The sequence below is a fragment of the Stenella coeruleoalba genome (assembly GCF_951394435.1).
Source record: "Stenella coeruleoalba genome assembly, chromosome: 3".
NCBI classification, from domain to species: domain Eukaryota; kingdom Metazoa; phylum Chordata; class Mammalia; order Artiodactyla; family Delphinidae; genus Stenella; species Stenella coeruleoalba.
Genome location: NC_137148.1, coordinates 114775133 through 114784988, shown reverse-complemented (window position 1 = coordinate 114784988; position 9856 = coordinate 114775133). Strand labels below are relative to the sequence as shown.

Genomic DNA, 9856 nt, shown 5'->3' with positions numbered 1-9856 from the left:
TGTCCTGAGCATGTTTAGGGTAGGCTAGGCTAAGATGTGATGTTAGGTAGGCTCGGTGTATTAAGTGCATCTTTGACTTACAATATTTTCAACTTATTGGGATGTAACCCCATTATAAGTTGAGGAACATCTGTATTATAATTATTAGTTGTCACCTACAAAATAAAGCGTAGGTGATTATTCTAGTTGTCAGATTGTTTCAAGGAATATGTAAACCAAAAATAAGAAACTTAGGAAGAAAAATAAATTTCTTAAAGCTCCCAGCTGGCACTATATTCATTTAAGTTATAGTCTATACAATCATGCTGGAATGAAATGTGGTTATCATTTCTATTTAGAATTTCACTTGGCTACTGAAAGAGTGATTTGTCTTTGAATTTCTATTAACATAAAATAGAAAATGTTTCTTTTGTAAATCTTCTAAGTACATACTGTTCTGAAAGTGGCCTTTTATGTTAGCTTTACAAGGTCATCATGTTTTGGCAAGAATTTCAAAGCCAATAAGTTTGAAAGTAGTTCCACTGGACTTTTCCAGAGTCAGTGGTGGCATAACATAAGAGCCTAGCCCCTGAAGCCAGAATGCCTGGGTTCACATCGCAGATTTGTAACAAGTACAACTTGATGTTTCTACACCTCTGTCTTCAGCTATAAAATGGGAATGATGTTAATAGTACCTACCTCAAAATGCTGTCATGAGGATTAAATGAGTTGATATGTCTACAAGTGCTCAGACCTCTGCTTGGCACAAGGTAAGCACTAAGTAAGTGTCCCATTACAACATAAGATCCTTCAGACCAGGGATTTTCATTTGTTTTGTTCACTTATATATCCCTAGAACTGTGTGTTCTATGTGTGCCTAGAACTGTGCCTGGCTCGTAACAAGCATTCAATAAATATTTGTTGAATGAAAGTATATGTCTTGGTAATAGGTATTCAATTTGTGGTTTATTCATGAAGTTTTTAAAGTCCATGGGATTTATCTGTTGTAAACCTTTAATTTATACAAAGGAAAACTGAGGCCCAGAGAGAAGGAATCTTCCCAATGTCACATGAGCTTTGATGGCAATAAAATTAAATACCAAATATTTGTCGTAAGAGAAACACACTAGGCAGAACCTCTGTTTCCCGACTTCATTTTATCTTTCTTACATGTGCTCCTGTCCCAACATTTATCAGAGCTGCTTATGTAGAGACACTAAGCTTTCATCTGAATGGATGCCATGGTAGCTGAAGGCACAATGTCCACTGCAGCAGGCAGAATCGGCTTTCTCCCATGGGAACAAAGTGACTTGTACTGAAAGAATAAAGGTAACTATGTTCATGCTGTGTTCCTGGCTTCTGCCTGCTCCTCTTTTCTCTTCAACAAGCTTGGGACTCGGTGTGTGTAGCCAAAACTCCCACAGTCACTCCAGAAATGAACACTGCACTGGTTTTGCACTAAGACAAACCTGGTTTCAAATCCCATTTCTGCTACTTCCTACCTATTGTACTACCTGTTACTACCTGTGACCTTGTTCTGCAAATTTTTTCACTTCCGTAGTCTGAGTTTGTGCATCTCTAAAATGGGTATGCCAACATACTCATAGTGGAGGTAAATGTTAGCAAGAATATGGGGCCTACAGATTTGTTCAACATGATGAATGCAAACAAGACCCACAGCAAGACATGTTGTAGTTGCAAGTTGGGTTCTCTGGGAAGAAACTCTCTGATGAAGGGTAGCAGGCAGGACACTTAGGAGAGTGCTCTTGGGATCAACACATGTGGAAGGAAGGGGAAGGAAAGGGCAGAGGAAGAAGTTGGGCAGTGGTGCAGGCCCAGTGAAGACCTCAGCTGACCTCTCATGGGGAGCTCTAGAGCTGGGATGTGTGTGCAGAATTGTTGCCAGCTGAGGTGAGGAAGCTGGGCCTTCACCCCTCCCCTGACCGTGTTGTCAGTTATTCTATACAGGCTGGTCCTGGAAGTTACCTTCAGCCAAGGCATTCTCCAAAGAGGGCTGACAACCGAGGGTCATGGCAGCATTCCCAGAAGTTGGGGGAGTAACTGCATTCCTGAAGGGGCATCTGGTTGGTGCTGCACAGCATCCGTCACTCCCAAACTCCAGAACCAGGCATAAAGAAAAGATCCTGAAAGCTTCCCAATGGGAAACACAGGGCATCCACAAAGGGACAGGAATAAGAATGACATCAGAAGTCTCAAAAGCACCATTAGAAAAGGCAGTGGAGGAGTGCCTTCAAACATTTCATAGAAATCAATTTCTAAACTAGAATTCAATTCTGAGCCAACCTATCTATCAAATTTGAGGATACAACAAAGACATTTCAGACATGCAGTTTTGATTTTGACTTCCCATGCACTGTTCCTTAAGAAGGAGGAATTGAATAAGTGATTCAGGAAGTAGAGGATCTTCCAAGAAGACGTGCAGGGCAGTCTAAGTAGAAATGCTGAGCCACAGCCTAGAGAAAACAGGGGAGCCTGGAGTGGGAGGCAGGGCCCTGGACGGAAGCTGTTAATGGTCGAAAACACATTTTATTTATGGCTCTGTCAACAGTTGGTAAATTTGTAAAGAAAAATGAAGAAATGATGATTATAAAAGTCAAGATATAGTTCACCTCTAAAAAGGAAAGTGAGGGCTGTGACTAGGGGAGGAGCTTCCGAGGTGGCAATGTTTCATTTTTTGATCTGGGTGATGGTTACATGGGTATTTGCTTTATAATTATTCGTATAACTACAGACACATATACATATATACTTTATATATATGCTTTATGCCATTTTCTTTTTTTAAAATAAACTAATTTGTTTTATTTATATATTTTTGGCTGCATTGGGTCTTTGTTGCTACACGCAGGCTTTCTCCAGTTGTGGTGAACGGGGGCTACTCTTCGCTGCAGTGCGCGGGGTTCTCATTGCGGTGGCTTCTCTTGTTGCAGAGCACGGGCTCTAGGTGCGCGGGCTTCAGTAGTTGTGGCTCGCAGGCTCTAGAACGCAGGCTCAGTAGTTGTGGCGCATGGGCTTAGTTGCTCTGTGGCATGTGGGATCTTCCTGGACCAGGGCTCGAACCTGTGTCCCCTGCATTGGCAGGTGGATTCTTAACCACTGCACCACTGGGGAAGCCCTATGCCATTTACTATGTATATATTATATTATATTTTATTATTATTATTATTTTTGCGGTGTGCGGGCCTCTCACTGTTGTGGCCTCTCCCGTTGCGGAGCACCGGCTCTGGACGCTGAGGTTCAGTGGTCATGGCTCACGGGCCCAGCCACTCCGCGGCATGTGGGATCTTCCCAGACCGGGGCACGAACCCGTGTCGCGGACTCTCAACCACTGCGCCACCAGGGAAGCCCTATATATTATATTTTAAAATAACTTATTTTAAAATATTATAAGAAAATAAATAATAAGTGTAAAGCTCTCAACACAGTGACTGGCCTGGAGCACATAGTACAAGTCCAGTGAGTGTTAGTTGAATATCATCATCATCATCATCATCATCATTATCATCATCATTCTGACCCTGCCATCCACTCCTGAGCAAGTACTTTCAGTTTTTGGTTTCTAGAGAAGAAGGGTGTGAGACATATTCCAGAAGAGCATGCAAAAGGGGGGAGGATTAATATTTGGCCTGGAAATAGTTTTATGTTTGCAGTGACAAAAAAATTGAATCCAGAGCTTCCTGTTCTGAAAACATATCACTAGCAGAGAGAAAATTAAGATATTTTCTATTTCCCCTGCTTCTTCTATAGCTGTCAAGTGGGCAGTAGGTTGGGAAGAGTTACCTTCTGCTTTCCCAACAGCAGCCTCTGATCTTTGAAGGGCACATCCTTTGCCTCTGACCAAACGTGAACCCCAACATGGAAACCTCTTATGGGGCAGATATGTCTTGGGGACACTTTTTCCCTCCTCTTACACTCATCTATTAGGGAATCAGCCTGATGCAATGGAAAGAACTCTAGACCAGGAGTCTGGGGGCCTGGGCTCCAGCTCTGCCTTTACGCAGTGTGTGTCTTGGTCATCTGTAAAACCAGAGTTCTGGGACTAGGTCATCCCTGAGATCCTTCCAGCTCTGAAAGTCTGTAATTCTAATATCCTGCAAAGCTAGTGAGAGAGGAGAAAGGCAGCATGGCTAACAGGAAGAGCATGTGTGTTTTAAGTCAGGCAGACCTAGATCCCAGTGCTACCACCTACTAGTTATGTGAACTTTGTAAATTATTTAACTGTCCTCAGCCTCAACTCCCACATCTAAAACTTGGAGTAGTACCTGCAATGCAGAAATGTGAAGATAAAATGAAACGGCGTATGTCCATGGTTCCCAAACTGTGTATTGAGGCACCCCAAGGCTCTGCGGTGAACTCACATGGTTACCACAGTTGGATATTTCAAAAATTTGAGGGAAACACAGTGATGTACATTGGGTACCAGAGGTAGTTAAGAGTTTCAAAATTAGATTGTGCTACCTTCTGTCATGCCTTATGTTTGTATCTTCACAAAGCTGGGTTTTCAGTGTGATAAGAAGCAAGTACCATGTAAAAATCAACATGGGACACTAAGTAATGGTGGTGGTGTCCAATGTGATTAAGAAGTTGAGCAGTGTGAAATAGGTGCACACATCTCATTAATAAGTAATTGTGATTATTTAAGAATAAAATAGAAATAATAGTTTCCTTTCAATTTACATGTATCATTTTTTTCAAACAACTACTAAATCCTTAGTATATAAATGCTTCTTGTTTCGATCAAATTATTTAATAAATGGAGCTGTTAGGTATTTCTTTTGGCTTAAGGGAATGGTGGAAAACTTGCTGAGACACGGTGGGCTCTGAGAAAAGAGAAAGTTTGGGAACCTCTGACATATGGAAAGGTATTTGGCACACAGTAGGTGCTCAGTAGATGGTAAAAACTATTAAGGAAGCTTGTATAAGGGAACACTGAGCTATCTTTTATAGTTTATTTCTGGTGGTGGTGGGAGCCAAACTTGAATCAAGAGGAGTCTGACACACCTTTATAATAACAGCACGTAGGAGGCACTGAATAAAGGTCAGCTGAATGAGTGAAGGTGTCAAAGATAAAAGGTTTTACAAGGCACCTGGGACATGACTACCAAAGTGAATAATCATTTTTTCAGTGTTCTTTTGGGTCCTCCTCATGGCCTATACCCTGCATAATTTATCCCCAAGGATATCCCCAAGTCAGAATCCATTCTCTCCAGAGAATTTTGGTCTTTAAACATGGTTAAATTGCTGCTGTAGAGTTCCAGTTTGAAGACTTTGCCACAGATTCCAACACGTTTGGAACCTGATGATTGCAGTCTGGGCTGGGCTCAGAGTAGGCCTGGCTACAAAGCAGAAGGAATCTTGAATGTGAATTACATTGTAGCAATAGTAAACTACTCTTTGGTTTAGACTACTTCACTAAAAAATAGCTGTTTTTTTTTTAAATAGCTGTTTTAAAGCCCTTTGGAAAGCAACAACAAACCACAACAAATCTGCTCCCTATATTCTGTCAATTTTAAGTTTAAATCAATTTAGAATAAAAGATATAATTATGTTCCCAAATAGCCTCTGCCTCTAATATGGGAACAGAACTCCCTTCTCAAATAGTCAACTCTCTATATTTGAAATTAGACTTGTTTTCATGCCTTTTTTTGCAAATCAGTTCTTAGGTGACAGCTAACTTCTTTTTTTTTCAAAAATTAAAAAAAATTATATTTATTTTATTTATTTATTTTTGGCTGCATCGGGTCTTCGGTGTGGTGCATGGGCTTCTCATTGCGGTGGCTTGTCTTGTTGTGGAGCACGGGCTCTAGGTGCGCAGGCTTCAGTAGTTGTGGCACGTGGGCTCAGTAGTTGTGGCTTGCAGGCTCTAGAGCACAGGCTCAGTAGTTGTGGCACACGGGCTTAGTTGCTCCGCGGCATGTGGGATCTTCCTGGACCAGGGCTTGAACCCGTGTCCCCTGCATTGGCCGGAGGATTCTTAACTACTGAGCCACCAGGGAAGCCGCCTAGACAGCTAACTTCTGTGTGATAGAAACAAGTCTATCTTAGGAGATGTGCCTTCCTTTTCCTTTAATCACTAAATGCAAACAGTTTCTGAAGCACACATAAAACAAACTTTTGTTCTTGGTTCTGTCAGATATGGGGTTTTGATAGCAGGAAGACAGGTTTACTGAGAGCTTTATTCATTACTGGATTTAAGTCACAAACTAGAAATTTGCTGCTTATATTTATTTGCTTTAAAAAAAAACAGGATAACTTTTGGCAGTTTTCATTAAAAACAGAAGCTGTAGCTATGAGGATAACTTTAAGTTGCAAAAACAAGTCAGTGTCTTGCCATCTGCTCCAATGTGTTTTGATTTTTATTATTCTTTTTGTTTCTTTGTCCCTCTGACAGTTCCACTGCAGGTCCAGAACACGACTGATAATTCACCCTTTTTGCCGCCTCCTCTCCAACTTCCCTTACCAATCTGTTGCAGGTGGCCCCCTTTTTTTGTCCAAAAGGCACTGAATAATAATTTTGGGGGAGAGAAGATCTAAACCTTCTCATGACCATGTATGCTTATGAAAAATGTTAGGGAATGGTCTGTTGTTCCCCATCCACCCCTTTTCTTAATTTAAAAATAAGAAGCAATAGGGGAGGAAAATGGTCCCTGGGTGGGGTGTGAGTTCCTGACAAGGGTTCATTTACTCCCATGAAAGCTTTATCCGAAGTAATTTCAGCTAATGGGAGCTCACCCTGATGAGGCAATGCTTTCATCCCACACTTGATTGGTTGGTTGCTCTTCTCCTTACTTGGTGTTCTCCCAGAGGCTGAGAAGTGAAGTGGGCTTGTTTTAGGGATAATGCCAGCTTTTCTCTCTGGCCATTCACTCAGCTCCACTAAATCTTTCTGTAGCATGGCTGGTGCAGGGAGTTGCTGAAAACAGGCATTGCTTACAGAAATGCTTAGAGCCACTGGGGAAAATCTCAGGTTCCCCTTCTCAAGCAATTAGATATCCTGCAACTTGAGCCAGCTCTTCTACCTGGGGCCGCAGGGGTGTCTTCTAGTCTGGACCTTTCTCAGCAATGAGAACATGAGTGAGATGAGGATGATGCTAGACTATGAGGAGCTGAGAGAAAAGCCAGCCAGTCCTGGGACATATATATCCCATAATGCTTGTCACGCCCCGACTATGGGGCCCAGCAGTGCTTCACTTCTTAATGCTCTTTGGCCTGGGAACAGTAGTGCTGTCTGTGAGTCAGGCTGATTGCCTCTATAGCTCCCGCACAAAGCTGGAGGGATGAGATTAGGGGAACTGGGGCTTCTTTCCAGCCATCTCATCTCTTTGTGTTGCCTTTTACTCTGTCTACCTCCGTTCTGGGAAATTGTGTTGTCTGCATTATAGTAGCTGGTGTAGATCTTTTTACAAGGAAACAATTGTCTACCTGTGTCTCTGGAAGAACTTGGAGAGCCCTTGGCTCTGCTTTGGTATCAAAATTTGTCTAAATTTCCTGGGAAGGAGGGAAGAAGCATCTGATTCTAGGCTGTGTGCAAATAGGGAAACTGAGGCTACAGGATGAAGTAATTGTGGATGCAGTAGGGATCATAGGTGAGTGCTTGTCTCTGACAACCAGGCTAGTCTTTGTGCATAAATTTGTACTCCTTTTCATACACTTAAGAATTAGACAACAAAAAAGCAAGAGGGTATACCCAGTATGGCTGAACTCTCTGAAGTTTTTCAGGGCTAACTGGTTAAAGAAGGAGACATTTGTACACATGTATAGAATGCTACAACCACATGGAGGAAAATTAGTGGGGAGAAACTTCTAAAAGAGAATTGAACTGGAACACATTCTGTGGACTCTGAGAGCTGAGGGTGACAGCATTCCAAAGGTAAATGCGTTACTTGGGGAGCTCTGTGGAGCAGGTAATCAATCTGATTTTAAACATAATTTAGTTGTAAGCATCAGTCCTCTGCCCTTCGTGGTTGAGCTTCACGGAATGAGATTCTTGGAGTCAAAGGGAATGAAATTTTACTCCATTTTGTTATCTAATCCTGGGAGAGTAGCTCTTTTTCTGTGACCCATTTTAATAGTCTTCAAATAGGAGTATCAACCTGAATTCAAGGAAAGATTTTGTGAGTGAAAGGCTCACCCTAAGTATTTAAAAGGGTGGAGATGGCATTTAAGATTCTGATAATATTGTCTGAAGCATCCTGAAACTAACTCCACCCAGGTCCTTAACCATAGGATAAAGGTCTTTTCCTTATCTCACTCACCTCTCCCACCCCCAACCACTATCCAACCTGTTAGAGATCTGGCCCTCTTATCGCAGAGAACAAAGACCAGGAAGAAAAAGAAGTATAAAAAGTAGGAGGCTTCCACGTTGAATTTGCAACTATAGTATGTTTACAGGATAAATCAGCTAATACATGTGAAAGTGCTTTGTAACACGTAACACGTTAACATGGTAATGGAAGGGATTACTGCTCCTCAGAAGAATAGGAACTATGTTCTACTCATTGCTAAACCTTCAGTGCCCAGCCCAGTCTCTGACACATAGGTCTTTTTTTTTTTTAATTTTTTATTATTGGAAAATTTTAGTTACACAAAGGTAGAAAGAATGGTTTAATGCATCTCCATGTATCCAGTTTAAAACTGTTATCAATTCATTAGATAGACATTTAGTTAATGATTTTTTTTTTTTTTTTTTTTGGCAGTACGTGGGCCTCTCACTGTTGTGGCCTCTCCCGTTGCGGAGCACAGGCTCGGGACGCGCAGGCTCAGCGGCCATGGCTTACGGGCCCAGCCGCTCCGCGGCATGTGGGATCTTCCTGGACTGGGGCACGAACCTGTGTCCCCTGCATCGGCAGGCGGACTCTCAACCACTGCACCACCAGGGAAGCCCTAGTTAATGATCTTGAAGGAAGGGATTTTGGAAATTTCTTAGACTTAATTTGTCCCATCCTCTTCTTCTTTAGAAGTTTATGATCAGTATGAACAATAATATCAGAAAATCATATTTCCTGTAGTAGTTCTCATTACGTTAATCACATCTGAGAAAAAAAAGGGCGAAAGTCTTAGGAACACTTTTCATTCTGGGTTATCTGATAAAAGGATTATAAAACAAACATCTTGATTTTATAAAGAGCAGAACCTCAAACTATCTGCTACTCATGCTTGTGATTAATAGTTTGTCCAGCTTCAGAGTTTTAAAAAACATTTTGGCATGGGATGTGACTGAAACCCATACCAGGACTGACTTGTAGGGTCATCAGCTCTCTGCTTTGACTGTGATATGGTTGGAATGGGGCTAAAGTCTCCATGTTTCTTGGTGTTTCTATTTTACTTATCTTCCACCCTTGTTCTGTGGGTTCTTTATCTTGAAGGACACAGATAACAGGCCACTGGAGTCTAATATGTTTGCTTGAACAGCCTTTTGGCAGTTTTCAACTTAGTTTTCTGGGAAGACCAGAAAAAAGGCCACCAGTGATCCGGATTGAGGTGGACATCCTAGCTACGAGACTGTGAGTGTTTGGGTGGGTTTCTTCCCTTTGGGGTTTCTGTTTCAGTAAAATGAGGCTTTTTGGTGTAGTGATATAGTGGAGAAAGTGCAGGCTTTAGAGTAGAAGAGACCAGTAAAAAAGACCAGTGTTTGAATTTCCTCTCCATGTTTTTTATATTTCTCACCTGTAAAATGGGTTGTTTCAAGAAAAGAATTATTTTAAAGCACCGAGTGCAGTGGCTGGCACATAGCCAAGTGCTCAATATATTGTGGCTACTCTTATGATCAAAATGAGGAAGCTGCAAGCAGAAAAATAGGCAAGGGAAATGGATAGGTAATTCACTCACTAAGAAATATAACTGGCCAGGAAGCGTA

At 41.7% G+C, this 9856-nt stretch overlaps 1 protein-coding gene across 2 annotated transcripts in view; it reads left to right on the top strand.

The window, feature by feature from the left end:
• The first annotated feature begins 730 nt into the window (after window positions 1-730).
• Window positions 731-9856, top strand: part of FAM13B (family with sequence similarity 13 member B) — a 111909-nt gene continuing 102783 nt past the window's right edge. Inside the window, exon 1 of one of the 2 annotated variants that reach the window (XM_079916070.1) lies at window positions 731-749. The gene's annotated coding sequence lies outside the window, so the exon portion shown is untranslated. Of the gene's footprint in view, window positions 750-9408; window positions 9504-9856 lie in introns of those variants that run through there. The other variant, XM_079916069.1, reaches the window with a different exon arrangement.